The sequence below is a fragment of the Macaca fascicularis genome, chromosome 9 (genome assembly GCF_037993035.2).
Source record: "Macaca fascicularis isolate 582-1 chromosome 9, T2T-MFA8v1.1".
In the NCBI taxonomy this organism is placed as follows: Eukaryota; Metazoa; Chordata; class Mammalia; order Primates; family Cercopithecidae; genus Macaca; species Macaca fascicularis.
The window spans coordinates 10379426-10398367 of NC_088383.1; the positions used below are offsets into that span (position 1 = coordinate 10379426).

Here is an 18942-nt window from a genome sequence, read left to right on the forward strand (position 1 = left end):
CTCCATTTTTATGGTTTGTACATCTGTCAGTTCAACCAACCACGATCGAAAATATTCCAGAAACAAAGAATTAACATGTACAGACATTTTCTTCTTGTCATTATTCCCTAAAAAACTATAGTATTACTATTTACATAGGATTTACCTGGTATTATAAGTAACCTAGAGATGATTTCCTATACATGCAAGGATGTGCGTGGGTTATATGCAATACTACAACATTTTATATAAGAGATTTGAGTGTTTGTGGATTTTGGTATCTGTAGTCCTGGAACCAATCCCCTGTGGACGCCAAGAGATGACTGTACTGCATGATTTCACTCATATGAGGTATTTACAGTAGTAACATTCATAGAGACAGAAAATAGTGCAAAGGTCACCAGGGGGTGAAGGGAGGGGAGAATTAGGGGGTTATTGTTAAATGGGTGAAGAATTTCAGTTTTTCAAGATAAAATGAGATATGGGAAATGGTTGTATAATAATGGGAATCTACTTAGCACTGCTGAACTGTGCACATAAAATGGTTAAGATAAATTTGGTGTTATGGGTATTTTACCACAATTAAAATTATACATATATAATATGTATATATATAATTGCAGTTATTTACATATAACTGTATATATAATTGTATATACATATATAATTTGAAACATTACTTCTGTTCAGTTTTCTTCTGCATGTTAAGTGCAAGTACTCTCAAGCATACTACTTGTAAAAGCTGCGATTTTTGAATGGTTGTGCTGGTAAAAGTTCAATATTTCTTATATGTTAATTTTTATCCATGCACCTGCAGTTAGGCATAACATGTCCCTATAACTAAAACAAGCCAGTTCTTAAGTCAAGAGTTTCTTAGAAAATGACTAATATTGTAGACTTCTGCATGTTAGAGATTCATATGATACAGCATTGTAAAATTACTGACCCAAAAATAATAAAAATGCCTTATTTTATATAAGGTGTCACAACAATATGGTACTTTCTAAAAGGCAGAATCATACCATATCAATCTTCCGTGTCTCTGGCGGGTGTTTAGGCAGTACACTACAATCAAATGATTGAGGAGCAACTACATACACTGTTTTGTAGAACCTAGAGAGGCCTAGAAATGCCAGCAGACTGAGATCTGAGAAGGTTTTAAACTGCCTGTGGGTAACTAAAGGTGCCTCAACAGGGGAGGACAGAAATTTAGTCTTTCAAGGAACAAAGTGAAAACATTTTCTATCATAAAAAGAAGTTAATAGGCTTAGATTTAATATTTCTTTAAATGTAAATTTCACTCAAATGGTTACTTTATCACTTAAGTATATTTTAATATGTTAAGTCAATTACTTTTTCTGGGCATTCAAGAAACTGTTAAATGCCTTTAATCACCATATCTTGGAGACAATTAAAGGATGGTATATTCCAGAGAACTCAGCATGTGCTTGCACTCAGAATACGTACTTTAGAATATAAAACCACAACAAAGAAAAAGGCCTGTTTTACTCTTGGGAATTTGAATATATACTCTATATTTATAACCTCGTAGTATATATTTTTTTGCCAATTTGAGCTTGCAGGTTTAATGATGCTTTGTAATAAATAAATAAATAAATAAAATAAAGAGAGAAAAGAAAAAAAGGCATACATCCAAATAGGCTGAGTACAATGGTTTAGGAGAGATAATTGAAATATAATTCATTCTTACACCTATTTCAGCTTGTGCAATAGTTCTTGGTCTATCTCTATCTTTTCTCAATCTTTCTCCCTCTCTCTCTGTCTCCCTTGGTTTCTCTCTTCTTTCCTTAAATTCCACCAAAAGAAGCAGTTATTATTTTTCTCACGATGACATGGAAATTATTTTTCTCTGCTTATTTTGATAACAAGTCAAGTTTTTTATTCACAGATGTCAAAATATATAAAATACACATTGCACCATCTGGACAAGGCTGCACACTTGTAATATACTATTTTGGGAAATAGTATGTCAGTCCTTCATATTCTAAAGTTTCCTCTGCTTAAAATAAACCCTTGCCTTTGAATTAAGTTATGATGAAAATCTAAAACACCTAGACATTCTCAAGGCCTAGGCCCAGGTAATTTAGCTAGCGTGCCCTAGTCAAATGACTTCTACATAGCATGTAAGATGTTATCATCTCACTTTAGGGTTATGGCTTAAAAGGTTTAACTTCTACATCAAGCTCAATTGATTCTCTATCCTAATTTTGTCTAAGGCAGATTGCATACATTGCAATGATGTCAGTCAAAGCTGATTGGGGTTTTTCTCCTTTTAAAATATCTGGACAGGTTTTAACAGAATCTTTATGTAATGTACATCCTAACTAAGCCTCTTGCAAAGTGTCAAAACAACTTGGAAATTATAAGCTCTTTCATATGTCTGTTGAGCATCTATTATGTATCATTGCAAAGTTCCATGAATGAGAAATACTAACATATAGGATATAATCTCTGATCTCAGACTGGGTCATCAAACACACAGGTAAACAACGGATAAAATACAATATGACCAGTCAGTGGAGCATGGGAGTTAAAAGTTATGTTTGACCTTTGTGGTCTTGGATTTGAGTTGAAGTTCTGATACTTATCTAGTTACCTAACCTCAGTTTATTTACTTTTTTAAAAAAGTGACAAACATTTGTTGTACTTAATAAGATTATAGGTATAAAATGCTTAACACAGTATCAGTCACAGTATAGAACTCTATATAGAACCCACCTCATTATTAATATTATAAGCAGTATTATGATTAAGGCATGCACAAAAGTCTATGGGGGAAGAGAATAGGATGTTAATGTTTCCCAATTTGGAAACATTAAATTACTAGAGCCTTGGATGCAAGCAGAGAAGACTCTTCAGAGGAGGTAAGAGTAATCTTTCCAGGGAAGACTCTTCAGAGGAGGTAATAGTACGACTTTTCAACACCCCTGTTGCTTTGCAACTTGAGCAGCTCTAGACCTTGCTAAGTGTTCTCATTTCTAACAGTTATTGTTACATAACAAAATGTATGTAACAATTATTATATAACAAAATGTATACAACAGTTTTTGTTATATACAGGAAAAAACCTCACAAGCCTAGAAGTAACCATTGTCTTTCTCAGTTATGAATGAAAATTTGGCCCTTACTGGGTCTTGGAGTCTTTTTACTCCTAGAGGTTATTTCCATGCTATTTTATAAATATATATTTCCTAATAACTAAATACGATTTTATATTTAGTTTAGAAAACTGTATTTAGAAATGTACAAACTGGAAATAATTCTCTGGAATGTGACAGCCTTCAGCATTCCTTTCTCAGGCAAAGGCCTTTAAGTACATTTCAAAGAACACAAAACTTGTGTGAATTGGATAGATTTATGATTATGTGTAATCCTTCTCAGTGGAATTTCTGTGGCATTAACTTCTTTGATGTAACTATCATTTCCATCTCTATCTTTCCCTAAATATGACTGAATATTTCAATGCAAGTTTAAAAGCTACATTTTTAGGATAGACTTCGAATGAGAGGTATAAAAAATTACATTAAAACACAGATTATTTTTAACAGAATAGAGATGTGATAAAAAAGAATAATTGTCTTGAAAAGGATGCCTTTAAAAGCACACTTATTAGTTTTCTGCTACTTTAACACATTACTGCAAATTTAGTGGTTTAAAACAAAATGTATTTTCTTACGTATCTGGAGGTCAGAAGTCTAAAATCTGGATGTTGGTACGTCTGCATTACTTCCGGGGGTCCTTGCCTTCTCAAGCTTCTAGAGACTGACTACATTCCTTAGGAGGCATCGTCCTCCATCTTTAAAGTGAGCAGCAGCATCTTCTCTCTTCTCTTACCTCTGCTTTAAGTACTTCCATCTCTCTCTCTTGGACTTTGACCTTCCTGCCATACTCTTATGAAGACCCTTGTGATTACGGCAGGCCCACTCAGATAATATAAGATTTCCTCTTCATTTCAAGAACCTTCGTCACATTTGCAAAGTGCATTTTGCCGTGTAAGGTACAGTATTCACAGGTTCCAGGGATTAGGATTTGGGCATTTTTAGGGGACCATCATTCACCCAACCCAAGGGGTTTGGAATTTGATGAATCAAGCCAACTGGCATGCTGCCTCCCTGAGGAACTTGGCGGGAAAGAGATGACCACTCACAAAGGGTTACTGAGGAAAACTCCAAAAGGACTGTTTATAAAGTTGTAAGCAATGCATAGAGTAGGAATGTAGTAAGTTTAAAATTAGCAACAGCTAAGCTTAAAGTACCAAGGCAATGTACCTGGTCCTCATACCTGGAGTCAGTAGCTCTAGAAAGGGGTCCCCGCTCAGGAAGTTGTATCATTACTAAAGAAACAGTTTCATAACCCAATTAAGTTTTGGAGTGTCTAATACAAATCATATGTATATAAGGGTGCACCAATATACATTCAATATACATTGAAAAATATTTATTTTGTTAAGTCAAGTATGAGTGCTCTATCTACAGTATATTTCTTATGCATATTTGCATATAATATGTATATTCCTTATACATATATATTCCATATATATAAAGAACACACACTTATTTATATATAAATAAGTAAATAAATTCTGTAGACCTATGTACTATATATATACACTGTATATACTTAGTATATATAGTAACTATATATAGTAAGTATATATAGTATATATAATATATTTAGTACTAAATATATATACTACTTATAGTATATATACTATATGTAGTATATATAGTATATATTCTATAGTATATAGTATATATACTATAAAATATACTATATATTATATATAACATATATGTATATATAACATTATATATAATATATATGATATAATCTACAGTTGAATGAATATATAATGATGAATCAAGCCAACTGGAATGCTGCCTCCCTGAGGAACTTGGCAGGAAAGAGATGACCACTCACAAAGGGTTACTGAGGGAAACTCCAAAAGGACTGTTTATAAAGTTGTTTTTATATATGTAATTATATATATACTATATATTACAGTATACATATTATAATATATAGTATATATTAACTTAGTATATATAGTATATATAGTAATATATAGTATATAGTATATGGTATACTATATAGTAATATATAGTATATATAGTTATATATAGTATATAGTATATATAGTTATATATAGTATATTTCTTATATATATTTGCATATAATATATATATTCCTTATACATATATATTCCATATATATGGAACACACACATTTATATATAAGTAAATAAATGCTGTAGACCTATGTACTACATATACAAATATATATACTATAGTTACTATATATAATATAGTAATTATAGTTACTATAGTTACTAGTTAGTAGATATACACAAATATATAAATATATATACAAATACTTATATATACAAATATATAATATACTATATATAGTTTAATATATAGTAATTATATATACTATATAGTAATATATCATTAGTAATAAATACTATATATTGTACTAAATATACTATATATTACTATACATAGTAACTATATATAACTATATATAACTGTATCTATATATAATATATATAGTTACTATATATTATATATGTATATATTGTGTGTATATATATTGTACATAGTACACAGGTTTACAGCATTTATTTACTTATTTATTGTCTAATGGATAATACCTTGTACATTGCTACCTAGAGCACCATAGGGACTTAAGATATTACATTTTATATTAGTGACTAAGAACAAGAACATTCAATACTAAGCTGATCCAACAAAAAAAGGTTAAAGATATTTGCATTTTTCATATGGGGATATATAAAAGAGTCCATGAATATACTGCAGAGTTCAAAATAATTTCATAGTATTTATCAGCTAAAATATATATTGAACCAAGTCATTCTTCCCAAGGCAATCATGAGAAAATTACTTTTTATTCATTTAAGAAAGTATTCTCAATAGGGCAAATAAAGAATGACATCTACCATTGACATCAAATGCTAAAGAAATGATCAGTAGAGAATTCTATGAAAACAGATCAGTTTCTCCTTTGAGTATATCTAACTGATTAAGCTTATAAATTCAAGTGAATATTACTTTTGTTTCTGGAATATATCTGAATTCCAAATTTAAAAATACATTTCAAAAGTAGTAGATACATATTAAATAACCTATTTTCCACTCAAAGGCAGGATGGTACACAAGAAAATTTCAGCTCTAATGGTACTCCTACTTTCTTCTGATTCTTTTAAAGTATTTTTGGATCATTTTGTCACTGAAAAAGTTTGCCAACAATAGAATATAGCAAAATCTGGAGATACTCAAAAGACAGTTATTTTTTTAAAATTTTTTTATTATTATACTTTAAGTTCTAGGGTACATGTGCATAACATGCAGGTTTGTTACATTTGTATACTTGTGCCATGTTGGTGTGCTGCACCCATCAACTCATCAGCACCCATCAACTCGTCATTTACATCAGGTACAACTCCCAGTGCAATCCCTCCCCCCCTCCCCCCTCCCCATAATAGGCCCTGGTGTGTGATGTTCCCCTTCCCGAGTCCAAGTGATCTCATTGTTCAGTTCCCACCTATGAGTGAGAACATATGGTATTTGGTTTTCTGTTCTTGCGATAGTTTGCTAAGAATGATGGTTTCCAGCTACATCCATGTCCCTACAAAGAACACAAACCCATCCTTTTTTATGGCTGCATAGTATTCCATGATGTATATGTGCCACATTTTCTTAATGCAGTCTGTCACTGATGGACATTTGGGTTGATTCCAAGTCTTTGCTATTGTGAATAGTGCCGCAGTGAACATACATGTGCATGAAAAGACAGTTATTAATCACTTAATACCAATAATAATGAGTTGTAACACTTTTTGAATATTTGCATTTTACTACTGATGAGAGATTTTATTGATGGTTTGTATGTAGGAAAGTATTACACAGAAAGAACGCAAGAATGAAAAGCCTATGTGTTTAGCTACAAAATGTGAATTGAGTGTCAAGTTCACTATCACATTGTGCTATTTGAATGCAAAATAAAATTATAGCTCATATTTTCCCTTCTTTACTAAAATTTCTAAACAAATTAAAAGTAGTTGTAATAAAATGGCATTATTTGATCATCCAAATATTTTTGTTAAAACAGAGAAGATAATTTAAAAATTGAAAACTAAATAGAAAGTATAAGACAGCTATGTTATTTTTCTATATTCCATGCTCTCAATATTCATGTACTTTATATTTTCATAATTGGAAACAATCTGATTTTAGCAGCAATGCTTTATTTATTCTCAAATCTATGTTTTATGTATATGTATTTCTTATTAAGTAGCCTTAAATGGTAGCTAACAACTATTCATAATTGTTATGGTACAAGGGAAGAATGGTAGAAAAACTACTCTTCCTTCTTTGTCAGTCATCTCTTCGGTAGTTGTATGCTTGGCCTTTGATATATAACTATTCTCAACACAAAGTTTTTAACCTGTAAAGTTGAAAGAAAAATATTTTTCAAACTTATTGTGAGGCTTATAAAAAAGGCAGATGCTGGACGCAGTGGATCGCACCTCTAATCCCTACATTTTGGGAGGCTGAGGCAGGTGGATCACCTGAGGTAAGGAGTTCGAGACCAGACTGGCCAACATGGAGTAACCCTGTCTCTATTGAAAGTACAAAAATAAGCTGGGCATGGTGGTATGTGCCTATAATTCCAGCTACTTGAGGGGCTGAGGCAGGAGAATTGCTTGAACCCAGGAAGCAGAGGTTACAGTGAGCCGAGATCGTGCCACTGCACTCCAACCTGGGCGACAGAGTGAGACTCTGTCTGTAAACAAATAAATAATAAATAAAGCAGATAAAATGGCTTGAGATTATAAAACATTACATGAATATTATTAAGACAGTGGTTTTGATATTATGATCAGAATGTCCCTAGATTTCCCATGAACAACTGAAGACCTACCTAAGGTTAAAGTGGATGAGAAAGGGCAGATTTACTTCAACAGGTTGACCATTATTTGTTTTGTATATTGGGTTCTTTTATTTAAAAAGTGTTTAAAAACCCAATGATTTAAAATAATATCATTTTCTATCAACAGTGCCTGGAATATGTTGATGAATTAATGCTATGAACTTGCAGTTTCTGCAGTGATAACTTTTGTGATAGATGTCTATGTTTCTATCATGTAAAAGTCTAAATGTAGAAGGGGGTCTTTTGCAGATGGATAGTTCCACCCTGCTAATAATTCCAAGATGTCTGCTGTGGTTCATGTCATTCCCCACCATCAGAAGAGAAAAAGAAAAATCCAGGGCAAACAACTTTAAGAAGATGACTCTGAAATTGCACACATTATATTCACACATATTCCATTGGCCCAAACTTCATCATATGACAGCACCTGGCTAAAAGGGACTCTGAGAAGTGTGGTTTGCACTTGTGATGGCTACGTGCCCAGTTAAAACTCGGAGGTTTCTTTTCTTAAAGAAAAACACAAAGTATTCTTCTTCAGGACACAAAATGGACTTATAAAGTTCTTTTTTTTCTTTTTTTTAACTGAGGATTCATGGCTCCTCTGTTGTATGCAGAGGGTTGGGAATAAGCATTGGGGGTCACTAGAATAACGCAGCTTGTGAGGGAATTCTACACCAAAGTTGGCACAATTAAAAGTTGGGTATTAGAAAAAAATAAAAAGAAATAAAGAAATATTTCTCCAATTGATAAGTAAAACAGTCTTGTTTTACTATGAACTGGAAATAAATCTGTGACTTGAATTTTGTCATAATTGAAGTATAAAATAGTTTAAGTATAATATTTTCTGCAAAAAATAAAAATGAAGCCAATATTACATTGTTAGTTAATATTACAAATTAGAATGAAAAATGATAAATACTCATAATCTCATATTGTGGTTTGGTTTCAGTTTACATAGCTGCAGGTAAGTACGTCATGGCAGTGCAGCAGGAAAAGGTGGTAAAGCTTTTGAAAAACAATGTTAGTATGAGACGTTGGCACAGGCATACTTCATTTTATTGTGCTTTGCTTAGTTGAGCTTTACAGATAGGACATTTTTTACAAATGGAAGGTTTTTGATAATCATAACTCAAGAAAGTCTGCCAGCACCATGCTTTTAACAGTATTACCACTTTGTGTATCTGGGTCAAATATTCCAAACTTTTTCATTAGTATTATATCTATTAAGATCATTTTTGACAAGTGATCTTTGATGTAATTAATGGAATTGTGTTGGGGCTTCATGACTGTGCCCATATGAGACTGTGAACTTAATCCCTGAATGTTGTGCGGGTTCTGAGTGCTCCAATGGCTGGATGCCCCCCCATCTCTCTCCCTCTCCTGGGAACCCTATTCTCTGAAACAAAAAAATTTTGGAATTTGGCTAGTTCATAACCCTACTATGGCCTGTAAGTGTTCAAGTGAAAGGAAGAGTCGCACATTACTGACTTTAAATCCAGAGCTAGAAATGATTAAGCTCAATGAGGAAGACATCTTGAAAGCGGAGACACACTGAAGGCTAGGCCTCTTGCTCTAGTTAGCCCCAAACAGTTACTGAAAAGAGGTCAGGAGGTCGAGACCACCCTGACCAACGTGGTGAAAGCCCATCTCTACTAAAAGTACAAAAATTACCAGGGCATGGTGGCATGTGCCTGTGATCCCAGCTTCCCCAGAGGCTGAGGCACAAGAATTGCTTGAACCAGGAGGCAGAGGTTGGAGTAAGCTGAGATCGTGCCACTGCACTTAAGCCTGGGCGACAGAACGAGACTTCATCTCAAAAAAAAAATAAATAAATAAAAATAAAGTTCTTGGAGGAAATGAAATGTGCTACTCCAGTGAACATATGAATGGTTAAAACCAAAAAAGCAAAACTATTTCATTGTAGTTATGGAGAAAGTTTGAGTGATCTAGATGACGATCAAGCCAGCTGGAATAGTCCCTTAAGCCAAAGCCGAATTCACAGCAAAGCCTTCATTCAATTCTCTGAAGTCTGAGAGAGCTAAGGAAGCTGACAAAGAAAAGTTTGAAGCAAGCAGTGCTTGGTTCATGAGGTTCAGGGAAAGAAGCCATATCTGTAACATAAAAGTAGAAGGTGAAACACCAAGTCCTGATGGAGAGGCTGCAGCAAATTATCCAGATGATCTAGCTAAGACAATTATTGCAGGTGGCTACAACTACACAACAGATTTTCAATGTCGACATACTAGCACTCTATTGGAAGAAGATGTCATCTAGGACTTTCACAGCTAGAAAGAAACTGATGCCTGTCTTCAAACTTCAATGGCTGACTCTCTCAATAAAGAGTAATACATTTGGACTCGGGAAGGGGAACATCACACACCGGGGCCTATCATGGGGAGGGGGGAGGGGGGAGGGATTGCATTGGGAGTTATACCTGATGTAAATGACGAGTTGATGGGTGCTGACGAGTTGATGGTTGCAGCACACCAACATGGCACAAGTATACATATGTAACAAACCTGCACGTTATGCACATGTACCCTAGAACTCAAAGTATAATAATAAAAAAAAGGAAAAAAAAATAAAAAATAAAAAATAAAAACCTGAAAAAAAAAAAAAGAGTAATACATTTGGTGACTTTAAAATGAAACCAATGCTCATTTGTCATTCTGAAAATCCTAGGGCCCTTAAGAATTATGCTAAATATACTTTTCCTGTGCTCTATAAACAGACAAAACATAAATTAAAACACATGTTTATAATATGGTTTACTAACCATTTCTAAGGCTACTGCTAAAATCTATTGTTCAAAAAAAAAAAAAAAGACTTCTTTCAAAATATACTGATCATTGGCTATGTACCTTGTCACTTAAGATTTCCCATTGAGATGTATAAGAAGATTAATGACGTTTTCATGTCTGTTAAAACAATGTCCATTCTGCATCCCATGTGTCAAGCAGTCATTTTGACTTTAGAGTCTTATTATTTAAGACATACATTTTGTAAGCCTATAGCTGCCATAGATAGTGATTCTCCTGATGTATGTAAGCAAAGTAAATAAAAAACATTCCGGAAAGTATTCACCACACTAGATGCCATTAAAAACGTTAGTGATTCATGAGAGGAGGTCCAAATTTCAACATTAACAGGAATTTGGAAGAAATGAATTCCAACCTTCATGTATGATTTTGAGGGGTTCAAGATTTCAGTGGAAGACAGATTAGAGAAATGCAAGTCAAAACCACAATGAGATACCATCTCATGCCAGTCAGAATGGCAATATTAAAAAGTCAAGAAACAACAGATGCTAGTGAGGTTGCAGAGAAATAGAAACACTTTTACACTGTTGGTGGGAAGGTGAGTTCAACCATTGTGGAAGATGGTGTGGCCATTCCTCAAAGATCTAGAACCAGAAATACCATTGACTCAGCACTCCCATTACTGGGTATATACCCAAAGGAATATAAATTATTCTATTACAAAGATACATGCACATGTATGTTCACTGCAACACTATTCACAATAGCAAAAACATGGAATCAACCCAAATGCCCATCAACGATAGACAGGATAAAGAAAATGTGGTACATATATACCATGGAATACTATGCAGCCAAAAAAAGGAATGAGATCATGTCCTTTGCAGGGACATGGATGAAGCTGGAGGCCATTATCCTCAGCAAACTAATGCAGGAGCAGAAAACCAAACACTGAATGTTCTCATTTATAAGTGGGAACTGAACAATGAGAACACATGGACACAGGGAGGGGAACAACACACACTGGGGCAGTTGGTTGGTTGGGTGGTGGGAGGGAGAGCATTAGGACAAGTAACTCATGTGTGCTGGGCTTAATATCTAGGTGATGGGTTAATAGGGGTAGCAAACCACCATGGCACACCTTTACCTATGTAAGAAACCTGCACATTCTGCATTTGTACCCCAGAACTTAACATAAAAATAAAAATTACAAAATGATTTCAGTGGACAAGGTAACTGCAGATTGGTAGAAATGGCAGGAGAATTAGAATTGGAAGTGGAGCCTGAATATGTGATTGAATTGCTGCAATCTTATAATCAAACTTGAATTAATGAGGAGTTGCTTCTTATGAATGAGCAAAGAATATGACTTCTTGATATGGCATCTACTCCTGGTGAAGAGGCTGTGGATATTTTTGAAATGAAAACAATCAATTTAAAACATAACACAAACTTAGTAGATAAAGCAGCATTAAGGTTTGAGACAAGTGACTCCAATTTTGATATACATTTCACAGTGCTCAAAGAGCATCACATACTACAAAGAAATCTTTAGTAAAAGGAAGAGTCAGTTGATGCAGGAAAATTTATTATTGTCTTATTTTAAGAAATTGCCACAGCCACCAAAAGCCACCACCTTGATTAGTCAGCAGCCATCAATATCAAGACAAGACGTTTCCCCAGCGAAAAAGACTACAACTCGCTAAAGGCTCAGACAATCATTAGCAATAAAGTATTTCAAAAGTATGTATATTGTTTTTTAGACATAATGTTATTGCACACTTAATAGACTACAGTGTAATATAAACATATCTTTTATATGCACTGGAAACCAAAATTTCCTGTTACTGGTTTTGTTGCAATGTTCATTTTATTGTGGTGGTTTGAAAATAAAGACACATTATCTCCGAGGTGTGCCTGTAGTAGTATTAGACATTACTGGAAAATGCCCAGTGGGTTACATTCTAATATTTCATAAACTCTTGTTTAACTAGTTCTAATTCTTAGGATTTGTTTTCTGGGTAGAAATTTCTGAAAGACTTTATACTGTATATATTCTTGGTACATTAATATTCACAATATACAAAATTGATAAAAACTAAATAACTTGAAATTAAGTGATCAATTAATTTTAAGTTCATTTACCAATTTTTAATTCAATAAATTAAAAATTTATAAAATCCACATTTAAACATTTAACCTATTAATTCCAACTGCTAAAACGGGTACTTTTCCCTTCTCAAGTAGTTTTCGACTTATCAGACAAAGACTTCAAAGCAGCAATTACAAACATATTGAAAAATTAAGTAAAGCAGGCCAAAAGACAAAGAAAAACAGAAAGCCTCTGAAACTGAAGAGAAAAGCAACTCGTTACACATAGGTAAACTGCAATGTGCACACCATGTAGCTTCTAAGAGACACAATGAATGTTTGAAAGCAGTGGAGTATTATATTCAAAGCATTGAAAGAAAACTACTTCAAGCAATAATTCTACACCCAACAAAACCATCTATCAAAATTGAAGGCAAAATAAAGACTTTCTCAGATAAACAAAGACTGAAATTATTTGTTCTTAATCTGCCTTACTAGAAGTAGTAGAAAAAGTCCTTCTATATGAAAGAAAATAACAAGTCAGTAATTCTAATTCAATAAAAAGTACCAGAAAGGGTAATTATGCAGAAATTTTGAAAGACATATGAATATGTATTTTTTCTTTTATCCTGACTGGTTTAAAAGACAATTCCATAAAAGAAGAATTATTATATAATACTATATTGTTGAGTTTATAATATAGAGATATACATAAAGCAAAGAGGAAAAATTTGAGAAAAAGAATAAGGTTAAACTGTATGAAAGTTTTTATATTTTACTGGAACTAAGTTACTACTTATATACAACAGGATGATAAATTCAGTTGCTTATTATAATTACTAGAGCAACCACTATGAAAATAACTCAAAATGGTCTAGTAAATAATCAGCAAAGAAAAAAAATGGTACATTAAAAGAAGGCAGTAATGAAGGAACAAAAAAGCAGATTTTTTTTTTAATTCAGGAGACATTTAGAAAACAAATTGCAAAAGAGCAGATGTAAATCCACTCATATCAATTATTACCTTTAACAGAAATGAATTGACTACTAAAAATCAGAGTACTGAGATTATCAGACAGGATTTTAAAATGAGAACTACAAACCACTGCTCAAGGAAATAAGAGCGGACACAAACAAATGGAAAAACATTCCATGCTCATGGATAGGAAGAATCAATATCATGAAAATGGCCATACTGCCTAAAGTAATTTATAGATTAAATGCTATTCCCATCAAGCTACCATCAACTTTCTTCACAGAAGTATAAAAAAAACTACTTTAAATTTCATGTGCAACCAAAAAAAGAGCCCATATAGCCAAGACAATCCTAAGCAAAAAGAACAAAGCTGGAGGCATCACACTACCTGACTTCAAACTATACTACAAGACTACAGTAACCAAAACAGCATGGTACTGGTACCAAAACAGATATATAGACCAATGGAACAGAACAGAGGCCTCAGAAATAACGTCACACATGTACAACCATCTGATCTTTGACAAACCTGACAAAAACAAACAATGGGGAAAGGATTCGCTATTTAATAAATGGTGTTGGGAAAACTGACTAACTGGATTTAATAAATGGTGTTGGGAAAACTGACTAACTGCAGAAAACTGAAACTGGATTTTTGAAAAGTAAGGACAAAGGATTCAAAAAGGATTTTTGAAAAGTAAGGACAAAGTTGAAGGATAAATATCATTTTTAAGACTCACTATAAAGCTATAATGCAAGAGTGTTATCATTAAAAAGTTCATATTGAAAAGTGGAACAGAAAGGAAAGCTGAGAAATAAACCCTCAAAATGTAGTCAACTGATTATTGACAAAGGTAAAAAAAAAATCAATAATATTAGAATTGCTCCAATATTGGACATCCATGTAGAAACACAAATAATATCATGTTGTATACTTCACAATCAACACAAATTAAATCAAATGCATATTGCAGTCTTCAGTCTAAAGTGTAAATAACAAAAGTTTCAGAATAAAACAGAAGAGAAAATTTGCCTAACTTTGGGCTAAGACTTATTAGATACAACCTAAAAGTACAATATCTAAAAAATGGATAAAAGAAAATTTATAAAGTCAAAGACATTTGCTACCTAAAATACACTATCAAGGAAATGAAAAGACAAGTCACAGACTGGGAGAATATAAATGTACAAGTCACATTTCCTGCAAAGCTCTTGAATCCAGACTAGAGAAATAATGCTTAAAGCTCAACAATAAGATAATAATAACTATGGTGAACTTAGCTTAATACCTGGGTGATTAAATAATATGCACACCAAACTCCCATGACATGTGTTTACCTTTGTAACAAACCTTCCCATGTACCCCAAACCTAAAATAAAAGTTACAATAATAATAATAATTTTATAAAACACAAAATCTGTGAAACACAATAAAACAAGAACAATAAAATAAGGTATGCCTGTTAAAAAAAAAAGAAATCAAATAGCCCTTAATTATGGGCAAAATATCTGAAGAGACATTTTATAAAATAATATAAACAGATTTCAAATAAACACATGAAATATACTCAATGCCATTTATTATTAGAGAAAGGCAAATTAAAATCACAATAACACATTGCTCCGTCAAAATTTGTCTAAAATTTCAAAACACCGGCATTCCCAAATGCTGTTTAGGTAGTAGAATATTTGAAACTTTCATACCTCCCTGGTGGAGGTATGAAATAATATATTCTAGTAAACAATTTGGAAGTTTCTTATAAACACCTGCCGTACGACTCAGCATCATGTTCCTAAATATGAACCTTAGAGAAATGAAAATTCCTGTTCAAATGAAAACCTGTACACAAATATATTTAGCATTTTATTCATAATTGTCAACCATTACAAATAACCTAGATCTCATCTTCAACTGGAAAATAGAAAAACTATAGTAAATTCATACAATATAATTCTATTCCATGATAAAAATGAACTATGGATTTATGCAGCAACAATATGGATAAATTTTTAGTGTGTTTTGCTAAGTGAAAGGAGGTAGATTCAAATGGCTGAATAGTATCTAATTCCATATACAAGGAACTTTAAAAAAGGCAAAACTATAATAAAATAATTGTTAAAGGGGTTAAGTGTTAGTTATGTGGTATCTATCTATGCATCTATGTATCTGTCTACCTATTTTAGCAATGAAGAGTGAAATATAAAGTGTGTTATCAGTAACAAAAAGATTAAGAGGGGCAATATTAGAAGTATATTATTGTAAGATTCTTATATGCAGTAATATAATATTACATGACAGAAAGCTGACAAAGATGTGTCCTATAAACCCTAAAGCAACCAGTAAAATAACAAAGCAGTAAAATACAGCTAAAAGCCAACTACAGAAAATAACACATAACATTTGATTAATTCAAAAGAAAGAAAAGGGTTTATAGAACACATGTGGCAGATAGAAAACAGGAAAATGACAGATCTCAAGGTAATCAGGTAACTGCGAGAATGCCTGTATGAGGATCTCCGTAGAAAACAACTATTGAACTAGTTAAAATCATTAGACAATGTTTTAAATTATCTGGAACCTGACCAAAGGGAATAAAGTAAATTGAGAAACATTTATTCAAGATAATCCCTAAACCTTATTAAAGACAGTGGGGGGGGCTGGGCTGTGGCATTTGAACCAAAGGCTTCCTCCATTCCTTCAACTCAGAGTTGCAGAAGTATATTCCAGAGGGACATAGCATCCAATGAAGATGGATGGTTCCAATCCCCCCTCCAGAGTCTGCTCTGCAATGTAGTCTCCATGCAGGGAAGTCAGGAGACTTGGAGCCTCCAAACTTTCCTCTAGGTCTGAATTGTGTATGATGTATTCCAGTCAGACCAGAAGGCCTTTGCAATGCATTGAGGAGGAATCTATGTCCAGGCACAAAGTCACAAACAACAGAGATCATAATGCAAGCAATCAGAATTCGAACAGCTCCAAGATTCTAGTAGAAACAAAGGAAGTGACAGAGTAACAAGAACACTGAACACAGAGATACATGGAAAGAGACAATCGAAGAGGACCTACTAAGTTCACAGTCACCTCTAGTGTTCTGGAAGGCTGTGCACATGTGCTAGACTGCAGTCACTTAAGAGCAACAAGAGAGGATAAAAGAGAGGGTACCTGTAAGCTACTCATTCATAGCCAAACACAGGCAGGAACTGTAGACTCCATGAGATATAATTAAAATTTTTTTTTCCCTTACTATCAACCAATTTTTAAAATAAAAGCACAATGCAATAGCTTTAAAATGGTATCACTGGGAATGTAACATATAGAAATATAATATATTGAACAAGACAGCCAAAAGGAGGAGGAAAGTAATGAGAACATGGTGGAGCAAAAAGCCAACGCCATACGGAAAAAGATAATGAGAAAAGGAAATGGTAAATAAGAATATTAATATAAAAATTATGTAAAATATCTTCTCCTTTCTTCTCTTAGCTTCTTTAAAAGCCATGAGATGATAAAAAGCGATAATTATAACACTGTGTCAGGATTGTAACATATATAGATATATGTGATAATAATAGCACAAATATGGGTGGAGAGAATAGAACTATATTGGAGTAAAATTGTCATATTTCTCTAGAACAAAGGTCCAATAAATCTGAAGTAGATTCTTATGAGTTAATATGCATGTTGAAAACTCTAGAGCTGTCACTAAAGCTAACTAAAAAAATAAAGTGCAGAAGAAAATATCTACTTATTGCAAATGAGGGAAGTAAAGGCACTATAGAAGAAAAAAATGTGAGTAAGACATACAGAAAACAAATAGCAAAATGGCAGATATAAATCCACCAACATTAATTATAACATGAAATGTGTAAGTAGATGAATAGTCCAACAAAAGCCAGAGATCATCATACCAAAGTATAAAACAATGCCAAAGTATAAGCTGTCTAAAAGGTAAACTCTTGAAATTTAAAGATTTAGACCAGGCGCAGTGGCTCATGCCTATAATCTCAGCACTTTGGGAGGCCAAGGTGGGCGGGTCTCTTGGGGTCAGGAGTTCGAGATCAGCCTGGCCAACATGGTGAAACCCTGTCTCTACTAAAAATACAAAAATAAAAAAAAATTAGCCTGGCATGGTGGTGGGCACCTGTAATCCCAGCTACCTGGGAGGCTGAGGTGTGAGAATCACTTGAACCCAGGAGGCGGAGGTTGCAGTGAGCTGAGATTGCACCAGGGCACTCCAGCCTGGGCAACACAGCAAGACTCCATCTCAAAGAAAAAAAAAATTTAAATACATTGAAAGTGAAAAGATGAGATGGAAGAATGCAAGCTTGATGCAAACAGAAAGCATAAGCGAGTCAGAGTAGCTACATTATTACCAGACAAAATAAGCTTTAAGACAGAAATGTTTCTAGAAACAGAGTGGGTCATTGTATAATTAGAGGATCAGTCCCTCCAAAAAAATAACCATTGAAAACATGTATGTGATAAACAACATAGTCTCCAAAAAAGATAGATCAAAATTGACAGTTGTTTTTAAAAAGGAGACTTTCAAAAATAAGAGATTTCAATAGCCTACTCTGAATGATGGAAAGAAGTACTAGACTTCAGATAAACAAAGATATATAAGACTTGAACAACACTATAGATGTAAAACATACCTAAAGAACATTCCAATCAACACTACCAAACGCACATTATTCTCAAGTGCACATGGAAGATTCCCCAGGTCCACCAGGCCATAAAACTGAAATTGCACAAAATATATTATCCTGTCGCAACACAATTAAAACTAGAAATCGGCAAGAAAAGGGTTTTGGGGACATTTCCAAATATATAGAAATTGAACAACATACTTCTAAATAGCCAAGGTGTCAAAGAAGAAATTACAAGAAATATTAGAAAATACTCTGGGGCCAGGTGCAGTGGCTCATGCCTGTAATCCCAGCAATTTGGGAAGCCAAGGCAGGTGGATCACTTGAGGTCAGGAGATTGAGACCAGCCTGACCAACATGGGGAAACCCAGTCTCTACTAAAAATACAAAAATTAGCCAGGTGTGGTGGCACACACCTGTAATCCCAGCTACTTGGGAGGCTGAGGCAGGAGGATCGCTTGAACCCAGGAGGTGGAGACTGTAGTGACCCCAGATGGCACCACTGCACTCCAG

The 18942-nt window shown here is 33.6% G+C and overlaps 1 long non-coding RNA gene across 5 annotated transcripts in view; it reads right to left on the reverse strand.

Moving 5' to 3' along the window:
• Nucleotides 1-18942, reverse strand: part of LOC102138819 (uncharacterized) — a 996710-nt gene that overhangs the window by 582506 nt on the left and 395262 nt on the right. The window lies entirely within an intron of this gene.